We start from the raw sequence: 13,945 nt of genomic DNA, 5'->3' as shown, positions 1-13,945 counted from the left end.
AGTAAGACAGTCTCCAAAAAAGTAATATGATTATTCGCACATAAGCAAAATTCTTTATAAGAGTTGTTTAATTTTATCCTTACCAACCTACAATGGGATTATAAATGTTCCTATTTTTTAAACTGAGGCATAAAGTAGTTAAAAACTTGCCCAGGGTCATAGAAGTGCTGAGATTTGAACTCTGGAAGCATGCTGTCTGAGTTTGTCTCTACACTCACTGCACAGTTAACTTGAGTCATGAATCTTTGTTTTAACTTATGGTCATAGCCCATAAGTCCCCATGATGGCTGATTGGTTGTGATACAACTCTTAAGTAAACAGATGGGACCTGTGGAGGGGGCTGCTGAGTACTATTTACTTCCCAGAATCCACTGCAATCATCCTAATCACAATGCAATGCAATTGAGATTAAATTAGATTTTCTCCTATTGTCCTGAGGGCCACAAAGTCAGCAGCTTCCCTGCTTTTGGGGCTTGTAGGAAATCAAGGGATATTTCTGAGCACTAGATGAATCGGGATGTCGGACAAAGAACAGTAAGTAATTAAAAGGCAGAAAAGGCAAAGCTCTGTTCTCTAGACACTTCAGCAGCTGTAGGCAGTAGTGAGTCAGACTCAAGTAGACTCTGATATCCAAGCATGGTATAAGAGAAAGAGTGATAAGCATTTCCATGACAACCTGTTGGTGAAGTTTGTTTAATGATGCAACAATTGCAAGTTTTTGCAGATAATGTTGAGGATGAGTCGGTGAAATAGGAAAACTATTGGACTAGATGTGAATATATAATTTTAAAATACTCAGAGTTATCTCTAGGTTTGCCCATTGCCTGGGTGTCTTCCGCAGAGTCATTCCAATTCTCAGCAATTCCGTTACCAGCTGCCAAACAGCGACACAGCTGGAGGCTGTAGGCAGAGTTCATTGAGTTGGTGCATGGAGAACAAATTGTCAACAAGCAACCTATGAAATAGGGAATAATTCATTTTACTAAGTTGCAGATACACTATCTTAAAGAAACACCTGCATCACAAAGACACACACAAGGAACTTTAAGAACATTTCTTGAAGACACGTGGGGATGTCTGTTTATTGGATATCTATCTCTGGGGTCTGTGGTTGTTTGAATAGGAATGGCCCCATAGGGTCATATTCTTGAGTGCTTGGATATTAGAGAGTGGCACTATTAAGAGGTGTGGCCTAGTTGGGGTAGGTGTGGCTTTGTTGGAGGAAGTGTGCTACTGGGGGTGGGCTTTGATGTTTCAAAAGCTCAAGCCAGGCCCAATGTCTCACTCTTTCTCTTCCTGCTGCTTGCTGATCCATATATAGAACATCAGCTCCTTCTCCAGCACTATGTCTGAATGCTGCCGTGCTTCTTGCTGTGATGATAGTGAGCTAAACTTCTGAAGCTGTAAGAAAGCTTCAAATTAAATGTTTTTCTTTAGAGTTGCTGTGGGTATGGTGTCTCTACAGCAAAAGAACATTAACTAAGACAGGCTCTTTGCACAAGATGTTTTTTAAAACTCTGATAGTGGTAATGCTAGGTTTAAGTGAGTAGTTTTTTCTTCTGTCACACTTTCCTCAGTTCTGAGTATAGAAATGTTCAGTGTCCTTAGTCAATAGGGAGATGCAAATCAAAATGACTCTGAGATTCCACCTTATACCCATCAGAATGGCTAAGATCAAAAACTTAAGGGACAGCACATGATGGCGAGGATGTGGAACAAGGGAAACACTCCCCCATTGCTGGTGGGAGTATAAACTTGTACAACTACTCTGGAAATTAATTTGGAAATTTTTCATAAAATTGGGAATAGTTCTACCTCAAGACTTAGCTATATCACTCTTGGGCATATACCCAAAAGATGCTCTACCATCCCACAAGGACACTTGCTCAATAGCCAGAAGCTGGAAACAACCCAGATATCCCTCAACTGAAGAATAGATAAAGAAAATGTGGTTCATTTACACAATGGAATACTTTAGTTTCTAAAATTCCAGTTTTCTAATCTTCCAGCCTAAAGCAACTTTTAGTGTTCCTCTTCTTTAGGGATGGAAAGGTCTTGAGGTAACTTCGGCATTTCCTATTTATCCTATCTCAGCTTGAGTGTACCTAAGAATTATTAAGTCTTTAGAGAGTTCCTATGGTCTCTCTCAACTTGAACTATACATTTCCTTTCTGGTTTTATTCATCCAGATGGAATAGTTTGGGGGTAGAGGATAACCCCATTTTCTACGATTAGAGCTCACAGTACCAGATATTGAAAGATGCACCACCATCACCAATGGGAACATCAGTACTTTCTCTGTCTTTCCTCTTATCAGGAAGAACCCTCAAAATTGGCCACTATAGGAAGGATTGTTTCCATCAGGATGAGAATGTTACTTCCAAAGATTTGCTATCAATCAGCTTTAATTTTTTAGTTGCCACAAAATAATTGTATATACTTTTGAGTGTGGTATTTCTATATTAGCATACATTAGCTAATAACTAAATAGTGTTTAATGGGTCTTTAAATTTATTTATTTATTTATTTATTTATTTATTTATTTATTCTTCACTCATACAATACATGCAAATGGCAACTTCTCATCCCTCCACTCCTTCCAGTTCCTCACCACCTTCCTTTTCTCCCAGATCCACTCCTTGCCCCCATCTTTCTCCATAAAAAAGCATGCCTTCCAGGGATATCAACTGAACACAGCACAGAATATAATAAATCCAGTCATAAATCCTCATACCAAGGCTGGACCAGGCAATCCAGTTGGAGGAAAAGGGTCCCAAGAGCAGGCAGACTATTTTTAAACACTGATTTTTTTTCTTTGTAGTGAGACCAAAATTATTTCTTCCTTGAGACATGTTAGTTACTATTAACTCAATTGCCAGAATATATTCTTTTTTATTAACTCTATGATAATGACTAATCTTCTTTTCATCCTTCTTCTCATCTTTGGTACCTGTTGTTCTGGCCACTAGTCTGTGAGATCATTGCCAGATTCTGCTTGAGTAAGGTTGTGCAGTATTTGTCTTTTGATGTTGCATTACTTCATTTAACACAATTTCCTCTGGGTTCATCTATGGTGCTGCAAATGATATGATTTGTTCTTTTTATTTCCCTCCCTCTGTCCCTCTATCTCTTCCCCTATCTCTCAAAAACACAATCCAACATTTCTATTTATCCATTCATCCACTGATGGATATCTTTGGCTAATTTCATATCTATTGTGAGTAGAGCTATATGTAGTGAGAATGAGGTTACTGATTTCATTTCCTTTGAGTACAAGCCCAGTAGCAGAATTTCTGCATCTTTCTGGATCACATGGTAATTCTACCTTTGGTTTTGGAGTCTCCTTTATACTGTTTCCCACAATGGCTGTGCTCACTTACAGTCTTGTTGACAGTGTGCAAGTTTTCCTCACTGACACTTGTCATCTTTCGTCCACTGACACTAGTCAGTCTAACTTGAGCCATGGTTCTCAACTTGTAGGTCATGACCCCTTTGTGGGTCACGTATCATATGCCTTGCATATCATCTGTTTATATTATGATTTATAACAGGAGCAAAATTACAGTTATGAAGTAGCAACAAAATAATTTTATGGTTGGGGGTCACCCAAGTGTCCTTGTGGGATGGTAGAGCATCTTTTGAGAATATGCCCAAGAGTGGTATAGCTGAGTCTTCAGGTAGAACTATTCCCAATTTTATGAGAAATTTCCAAATTGATTTCCAGAGTAGTTGTACAAGTTTGACTCCCACCAGGAGTGCAGCATGAGGAACCATATTAAAAGATCACAACATTAGGAAGATTAAGAACTATTGACCTAGAATAAGATGATATTCCCTTGTGGTTGTGATTTACTTTTCTCTAATGACAGCATGTTAAACAGTGTTCATTTACCTTTTGGCTATTTTACACTGTTTGAGCAACATCTACTAGTATTTTTTTTCCCATTTTAAAACCAGATTAAGGTAACTTTTCTTTGTGGAGCCCAAACCAACACTTAGATATGCTTTTTCTTTCTGTAACTCTTATGAGAAACACACAAAACTATGCTCTCTGGCATGTCTTGTCTTTTCCTCTGAGAGCTCCTCTCCTCTCTTAATTCTGATACGTAAGCCTACATTAAAATATCTTTGTTAAGCCCCAACTCTGCTTCCCAAAACCCAAATAAATAGAATAAAACCAGATGATGCTTATTAACACTATCAATAAAATAGTAATATAGTTATTTTAAAATCATCAATATTAACAATAACCATATGCTTTCATTATTAAATATATTAATAACAATATTGATAATTATCACTATTTTGTTATGGAGTTATGCAAGTTGTGTATGTATTACGGATGCCAAATGCAGTTTACAAATATTTTCTCATTTTGAATTTGTCTCTTCACTTTGTTGATTTTTTTTCATGACTGCTTATAAGCTTAATATGGTCCTACTTATCTAAGTTGCTGCTGTTGTCTGTGCTTTTGAAAATTTTACCATTTTGGCATTCATCTTTGTTCATCTAGGATGGTCCAAGTATCTGCAGGCAACTGTCTCTCCATCTGTAAAATGGTGTCATGGTAGGATGTAATCTTGAAGGTGTTCTTGCCTGCATTGATGGTGATCAATGCCATTCTTTGCCTAAGGTCCAAGGATAGCACAACCCAAGCAAGACATGGATGCTGTATGACCTAGAATCCTTTCTTGTGAGAGTCATAAGCTCTAAACTCAGGATTTTGTGACAGTTCAACACCCAATTGATAGCTTGATCTTCACTTCAACAAAACATTCATATACACATGCATGCATAGTCTTTGAGATTTCACATATTATAATTTGATCACTCCCCTAATTCCTCCCAGATCCATCTCCTACCTCCCAACCACACCTAACTTTGTGTGCTTAAAAAATTAACACATTGAGTCCTCTTTGTATTGCCCATATACTCATAGGTATAGAGCCACCTACTGCAGTATGTTCAACCTACCAGCAGCCACAACCATAAAGAAAACTGACTTTCCTACCATCAGCAACCACCAACTATCATTTGCTACTCAGTTAGTGGAGGTGGAACCCATGAGCCTTTCCCTTCTTTGTTAGAATGTTGTCTGGCTTGGTCTTCAGCAGGCAACTACAGATGCTGTGAGTCCACAAGTAAAGTAGCTTGTTATATCCCAAAGATTCTGTATCACTCACATACTCCCAGACCTCTGACCCTTACAGTCTTTCATATCCTCCTCCTAAATGGCACCTGAACATTGGTGAGACAGGGTATGACACAGGTGTCTCATTTGTGGCTGACCATTCTTATGACACCTCTTATCTGAATTTTGACCAGATGTCAGTTTCTGGGTTAATCACTATCCACTGCACAAAGAAATGTCTCTTGTGAGGTTTGAGAGTTATACAAAACTACAGGTAGAGGGATATGAATTTAGAGGACAGTTTGATGTTATGACCATTTAGCAAAACAGCAGTAGCATGCTCACTCTTGAGGGGTGTGAAATCCTTAATCATTGAGTTTTAGCCAGAGTTGTAGTACTAGGCATGTGATTTTGCCTGTGGAGTTGGGCTTAAATCTAATCAGAAAGTGCTTGGTTATTCCTATAACAGTTGTGTCACTGTTATCACAGTTAACAGTTATAACAGTATAACAGTTAATAGTTATGTGTTAATAGTAACTATTAGCACATAACTATTAACATTCATGTTTATAGCTACCCACACCAGTCATTATTGTAGTTCTCAGCTGGATATGATATTAAAGACTCCTTTCTTCCACCAACCCAACAGCCTCCATTGTACTGCTAGTACCATGAAAGATACAAAACAGAGCGAAACTTCCTGATCAGCATCAATTTGATTTCTTCATATCCTGTGACTAAATGTGTCATGTTTTTAGCAACACGGTTCTCACCATCGAGTTATGCTGGGAAATGAAGAGTAATAGCTTGAATTGTTTGGAAGGAGGTGTCTTTATAATTCTTCTGGCAGACAACTCAAGAAGAATTATCCCATATTTCCCAGCACTGGGTGTTTTAGTTGTTTAATTGTCAGTTATGGTTTCTTGGAAGAGCATTATCCCATGAGTAGGTAACTCCAATTGAGCTCATTTTATATATATATATATATATATATATATATATATATATATATATATATATACATGTATATATATACATATATATATGTATATATATATATAATTTTTATATATGTATTATAAGATATGCATACATTATATGCTATATAATATAACATAAATTATATAATATAGTGTTTTATTATAGCATTATATTATAATATAAAATGTTTGTAATTTAAAAATAGCATATAAATTATATTTTAATATAAAGCATAATACATATAAAATAAGAATATAAATATTCATATATATTATAAAATAGTAGGCTTCCATATGACATTTCAAAAATCCTTAATGTTAATTGTACCTCCCCCACTCTCCCCTCCGCCCTTACCTCCCATCTCTCTCCCCACTGAAACCTTCCTCCCTATTATTCCTCTTCCCCACTTCTTATCAGCTCTGAATGGCATAGACTAGGCTGACTTGAAACTGATGACCCACTTGCTTCTGTCTCTTCAGTGCAAACTTTGTACTCTCTAAAAATTGCACTTCAAGGCTTATAAGAATCTTCCACAATAGTAAGTACTTGTATTTGCACTGAACAGCAATCTGACACATCTGGCACAAAGTGCCTTATAAAATCTGGAATCTTTCAAATAAACAAGATTGGTTGTATATGGCTAGATAGCTAGAAATGAACTTTACCCTGGACCGCAGCTCTGAACAGATATAATATTTCACAACACAAATCCTGGGTGTATCTTTTGAAGTGTGAATTTCTTGCTGTGTTTGCTTACTGCATATAATGTGCCTTGGCCACTCTCTGTTGATCCAGGCTTTCCATATTCCAAGTTTGACTCAGCACAGTCATCAGTTGGAAACTTCCATCTTTACTCTGAAGATTTCACCTCTCTCTTTTGCATATTCTAGTTGCAACTCCCAAGCTAAGTGCCTCTGGGGGTCACTCATTTGCACACATGGACTCCATTTATCTTTAAACACTGTGGCTAACCACCTGCTCAAATTGCCTCTGTTAATATGTAATAGAAAGATGGAGAGGATGTTTCCTCATTCATGCTGATGCTGCCTTGTCTTGTGTACCCTAATGAAGGCTGCAGAAGAACCAGGTGTCAAGCAGGTAGATGTTCAAGAGGGTGGTATTATGGGTGACCACTGTGAAAGTAAGACCAATGGCATTTCCAGCATCGCTGGCATTTAAAGAGCATATGAAAGGATGCTGGCAACTTCAGAGTGACATTAGCTCATGGGGCTGACAGACAGTGTTTCTAGCTTTCCCATGTCCTTTGTGAAAGGAAAACAAGAAGATAAATTAATAATAAATAACAAAACAACAGAGAGAAAAATAACAAGTCATCCTCCCAGATCCTTCCAGTTAAATTCTGGGTTGCAAAACAAACAAAGAGAAAAATACTTCCAATACCACATGCTGACAGAAATTTGACAAATAAGATTAAGTTAACCTAAAGCAGCTGAGCCTTTTGGGTTTATAGGGGATTAATACTGTATTAATATTTACTTCTCCCTTTCTTTCCCAGCATGGGAGCTGTCCTGGGATTGAAGTGGGACAATGTCTACCATCAAACCCAGTCTCCATGCTTTGGCACTCACAGTCACGGTCATAGACTCAACAGGTAAAAAATGTCCTAACAGTCACACAGAAAGAGGAAACTATGATTACCAAGCAGATGTCACTTTAAATGAAGGGACATTATATAATAGTCTCAATGGATGAGAACATATATATATATCTCAAATGAGTATAAAAGTCCTGTTTCATTCTTGCTCATGTAACGTCCTGCAATTCTCTCAAAATGTTTTTTTTTAATGTAAGTCCTAGAGTGCATTTCTTGGAGGTGAAAATAACCTATTCGCAGAAAAATTTCCAAATATGCCAGAGTGTTAGCAACAAAGGGATAAAAATCTGCATATCTCTATGACTAGCTATTATAATCATCACATGTGATCACATTGAACTATGATTGCTGTCACATTTTTTAGCGTATATGTAACATAGTTACAAAGGAGTGAATGGCCTCTTGGCTGGAAAAATAGTGTGTATTCCCCAAACACATACTACTTACTTATTCTATCTACGTGTTTGGCTCATGAGAAGACATTATCAGAGCAGATCTATGGTACAATTGAATTTGTGGGATAATTCTCAAGTGTTTGACTTAACTTCCATTGCCCACATGCCTTCCTCTACCTGAAGAGGGCACTGGCCTTTAATATACCAGCAAATTTTCCCACAGGCCCTGCCCTTTTTCTGGGTGGGTTGGTAAAACTAGTTTCATTGTATTTTCTGATGAAGCAATCACCACAGATTGATTGTCTCCACATAGTCACCAGTACTATTCAGAGTAAAGATCCTTGTAGGGCAGCCTGGGTAACTGGAATATCACAGACTGAACACTGGGTTTTGGAAGAGCAAGGTCATCAGCCATTGCTGTTGGCAGTGGTTAGGACTATTTGCTGAAGTCTTATAAACAGCTTTCATCACGTTTTCCTGTTGGGACTGTCAAGAACATCTATTTACCACTCCTCTGTGTCAATTTCAAAATCAGAAGTGTGAACTCAAAGCAGCATGGTCACTTTGGAAAGCTGTCACTATGGGACAGCCAAGGCTGCCCTTTGGATGCTCCTCATGTTGGGAGAAGCTAGGGGATACACCACTTTAAGCTTACAGCATAGATTGCAGCAGTGTTGCAGGAGACTTGGGCTCTGATGTTCTCTGGCAGATAGGGGGAATGGGAAGGAGTGTCAGAGTAGTTAAATCATTACTCATGGGAACAACAACAACAAAAAATTTCAATTGTTTTCTAGCCTTGGGATAGGCCAAGTGAAACCCCACAAATGGTTTTCATACTAGTTAGAAAGCACTAGAGGAATTCATTACAAAACTCAAAGACATAATCTTCATAAATCTTCAGGTACCATGACAAATGGGATGAGGATTTAAGGGGTATATTTAATATGAAGGAGAAATGTGTCATTTGGAAGAGTTCTACAGGAAAGATTATTTGGGATCATGGAGGCTTAAAACATGACATGGAATAAAGTTGTTTTCAATGACAGTCTTTCTCCATGTCATATCCTAATTACAACTCATTCCAGGTTTGTTGATTCTGTGCCATTATGTGCATGCATTTTGACTTATTTTCAATTTGTTAGTCTGGAACTTCTCTTAAGTGATGGACTAAGAGTTTTTGAAATTTACAATCTTTCATGACCCACTGTGTGGTCTCATTACCTATGACTGGTCCCCAGTTCATTTATGATTATCTCTGGGTAAGTCTGACAGCATCCAAACTAGTCTGGATTCATCGCAATGAAGACTTAGATGTTATCATATTTGATTCTGTAACAATGCCAGATTGCTATGACAATTTCTATAAATATCTGTCTGGGCACCAAGAGTTGTCTGTAATCTCTGCTATGGGAGTAAGTGAGGCTGGAGGAATGCTTGAACTCAGGGTTTTGAGACCAGCACGTATGACATTTCCAAAAGCCAAAGAAAAATATTATTTCAAACAGTGTTCTAAGTGTTCTCATCAGTTAAGAGCAAATGCTGCTTTTACAGAAGACCTATGTCCAGTTCACAGGTCTCACATACCAATTCACAACTGACTATAACTCCATTTCCAGAAGATCTGATTCCTTTTCACGGCCTCCATTGGTACCAGTTATACACAATGTATATAAACATACATGCAGGCAAAAAACTCACACATGTTTAAAAGAAAATAGCATTTTGATTGTTTGGTACCCCGGGTACGTTTTTAGTCTACCTCTTATACAATTAGTTTATCTTTCTCTTTTGTTTACGTTTTTGCGACAAGCCAAAAGCTGGCCTCTGTGATCCTCCTGTCCCAGCCCTCCAGGTGCTGAGATTACACTTAGTTGATCACTTTTAAATGACACTTAAACCATCAACCAAAGTGTACACATGGAGCCACCCATCACTCCATCCGCATATGTAGCAGAGGATGACCTTGTCTGGGCATCAATGGGAGGAGAGGCCCTTGGTCCTGTGAAGACTCTGATATCATGTGACATGATGCACTGAGTCATCCTACAGGTGACCTACTCTGTGCCATGACACTTTAGGACCTCTTCCAGTTGTCATAGTAACCACTGTTTTACTTGAGGAAAATCATACTCAACATTACGGAGAACATTAGCCTGTTGCAAAGATAGATGGTGATAATAACCCTTAATGATTTATTGAGAACTTATGAGAGCTGGGTGTTGTTGGTCTACACATTCTGTGCTTTTATTCATTTCCCTCCATGCAGTAACTTACATAGTAGGACCTTTAATTTGTTGCTTAGGAAATCCAGCACATACAGACATAGTAAATTGCTCATACTGCCTCTAACCAAGACACAGCAGCATCTGGATTTGAACCTAAGTCTTTCCCTAGGGGACCTCTCTCCCAATCCGTGTATCAACTTCCCACAAGCTGCCTGCAGACCAGCTGATTCACCATCTGCTGATGGGTGAAACTGAAAATGTGATTTTTGTTGCCAGGAGACACTGAGGTTCTCCTGGCAACATGAACCTGCTGATATCATCGCCAACTCCCCATCTAATATCAGAGAGAACATCCCACTTGGAAACATTCTCAACAGGCAATTTGCCCAGAAACTACAGAGTATGTTTCTGGATCTGGGAGTCAGAATGGGGAAAGGCTGCTTTGGTTTGGAAGGTGAGAGGCTCAGGGAAGTTGTCCAGAGTCTCTAGAAACCCAACACCTTCTAACCCTGTGGTGTGTGTGGCATCCTGGCAGGTCTGGGAGTGTGGGGCAAGAAAAGCAGACAGGAGCCTCAGCATAATTTCTTTATGTTTTTCCTTCCTGTGAAGAGAGGCCTAGCCATAGGCATCTGGATGAAGAGTAGGTTAAAGGATCTGGGCAGCATGTAGGTGAAAGGTTAGTTCAAGTCCCAAAGGAAAGTGGTTCTGGGCCAAAAATAATGAAAAAGCTACCTCCAACCGGGCTGATCTCTGAACATACCTGCACGTTGTTTCCAAGGAAACCTAAAGACTAACTTTAGGGAAGGAAATGCAGTTCTCTCAGTTTTAACACATAGCTCACAGCACACACTGATGGGAACTCTCCCTTCCAGGAAGTGCTTTCCAAGCGAGGTCATGCTTAGCCTTCAATAACCCTCCCTTCCAAGCTCCTAAGTGTGGGGTTTTCATATCCTGCTTCTTTCTCACTTCTCATTTCGCTGTTTGCCTTTGCCTGGCTCTAACATCGTTTCCCAGCAGGGTCCTGGCCACTAGATGTAGAAGGCCCCTTCCATTCCCTCTCCTTTGACTGACCTCAGGCACAATGTTTGCTTTGGAACACACAATACAGTAAAAAATAATAATTTATTTAAAATTTCCAGAAAATTCATGTCTCCCAGGTTTTGTGTGAAGAAAGAACTTCTAAGTAGGCTGACCATTTCAAAGCTAATCCCAGTCTCACACTTACCACAGAATGACAGTGCCTCTGATAATGCCTCCGGACATTGGTACACAGAGTTCAACCCTTACAAGATTTTGATGTATTTCCTTTTGAGGAATGCATGCTGTTCTCTAAGAACTGTTGCTTCTATACACCAAGAGAAAGCTCAAATAAAAGGAAAACAACCCAAGATCGTGTTCCAAAGCCTTCCTGGGCCACTCACTAGCTGATTGGTTCATGCTAGTGCTCATAGTACAATTTCTTTGGATGGGAGCATTTTCAGACTCAGATAATTTATTCAACACTACACAGAGGTCACATTTGAGCAATCTGTCCTAAATTCATTGTCATTAGCATATAAGGCAGCTGTAAGAGCTTATACAATTCCAAAATGTTCTGATGCCTATATTTATGGGGTTCAACTAAAAATCACAGGAAAATTGTGATCGCTTGACTACAGCTTTGCTAACAAAAATGGTTACTTATCTTAACAATCATTTTTAGTCTATTTTTACTCTGGTTATATTGGTGTTTGCCAGTGATTTGGGGCTGCTAATCAGAACCAGGTTCACAGTCCAGAAGCACAGGGCCAGTAAGATTACATAACCAAATCCCTTCAAGTGTAGGATGATGGGTGAGAAGGAAAAGGTGGGAAAAGCAAGGCTGGGGCTACAACAGAAAAGGGAAATCTTCACATCTTTCTAATGGCCAAAGCAGTGAGACAAGAATGCACAAAATGATGTGGGAAGTCCTGGCTCCCCCAAATTGAAGTTCCATGGTCTTCCATGCAGAACGATTACCAGGAACTCTGGGCTCTATCTCAGATTATTTGGGGATGAAGTCAAGTGACCTCTGAAGGAATGTACATTTTGTGAGGGTCAGAACTCAGTCCAACTTCATAGATTTGAAGTTTCTGAACCAAATTAAAACCTTGCCCAGTGCCAGCTTTGGGTCAATCTGAGTGTTTCAAAATTTCTGATGAAAAAACTATTGGTTTCTGGGAAAAACAATGGCAGGAGATCTGATAAGCATGGGACCACCAAGATTCTTGACTTTCAGAAAGTACCATTCCTCTCCCTCTACTTCTCTACTTTATCTCCTCACTCCCTAAATGGGCACCAGATGTGTAGCTCCAGTGTGCAAGATCTGTGCTTGCTTGGAGAGTTTGCTCATTTATCTTTATCCTCCAGTGAAAAGGTACCCAAAGCACTGGGAACCAGGTGAACCAGCCCATCTCAAAGAACTATATCAAAGAGATGCACATGTTTTGAGAAGCAATACCTTGAAGTCTGGATTATCTCCACTCCTTCCTTCCTTCCTTGCTTCTGAAAGAATAATGTTAGAATTGAAGGTGGTCAGGGATGGTGATCTGGATAGATAGTGTAGTGAGCAAACATATCTTACTCATTGAGGAGCATATAACACACTCAGAAAGCCAACATTCCTAGGAGATACAGGTATGGACCATGTGGATCTGGAGAATGAATAGCTAGGAACAGTGCAGAAACATCGATATGGAATTGGCTTCACCTATGAGATAATGAGCCACAGTGACAGGCATCTCCTGATCTCATGGCTGTGGGTGACTGTTTATACAGAAATAGAGAAGAGAAAAGAAGTTATGGAGTCTGGGTAGGGTGGATGGTATGTACAAAGTCACAATTAGGTGGGAGGAATGAGTTTGAATATTTAGTAACATAGAAGAGGCATATAGTCAACTGTAGCATTTTTTATTTCAAAATAGCCACAAGAAGAATATTTTGAATATTCTCATCACAAAGAAATAATACATATTTGAGGCAACATCTATGTTAATTATCCTAACTTGGCTATTCCACAGTGCATATTGTTGACGACCCTGGACCACCATCCCAGCTAACAAAGTTGCTTAATGAATTGCCTTAATGAGAAACTGTCTCTTTAGGGAGAATCTGACCTTCAGCTAAGAAAGAATTTCCTGTTCTTAGAGAACTGTTGCCCCGGGACATTCCAGGAAAAAATGCAGAATGCTCCACTGGATGACTGACCTTATCTATTGATAGTTGATAGAGTCCCCATCCTGTTCTTTGTCCCCCTTCCTCCTTTGCCTAGAGTATATCTTGTAAGCTGCTTCCACATTAAAGTAGACCTTGACAAGTCGCCATTTGCTTGGTCTCGTTCTCTCTCTCGCCCATGTTCCTTTCAGATGAGGTCCCCCTCGACCCCCACGAATAACTGGACCCGCAGGTCAAGTCAGGTGGTGCCCAACGTGAGGCAAGAGGTACGGACCCTCATCAGACGGCGTCAACAGAAGTGAAGTCGGCCGAAAAACCATTATTGAGTCACTGAAGACCCTTGTCGCCCACAGGAGCCCAGAGGTGAGGTAAGTCATTGCCGTCCAATTAACATGTGCAAATTAAG

The sequence above is a fragment of the Grammomys surdaster genome, unplaced genomic scaffold, assembly GCF_004785775.1.
Source record: "Grammomys surdaster isolate TR1022 unplaced genomic scaffold, NIH_TR_1.0 129, whole genome shotgun sequence".
Classification (NCBI taxonomy): domain Eukaryota; kingdom Metazoa; phylum Chordata; class Mammalia; order Rodentia; family Muridae; genus Grammomys; species Grammomys surdaster.
This window is presented reverse-complemented; position numbering follows the sequence as displayed.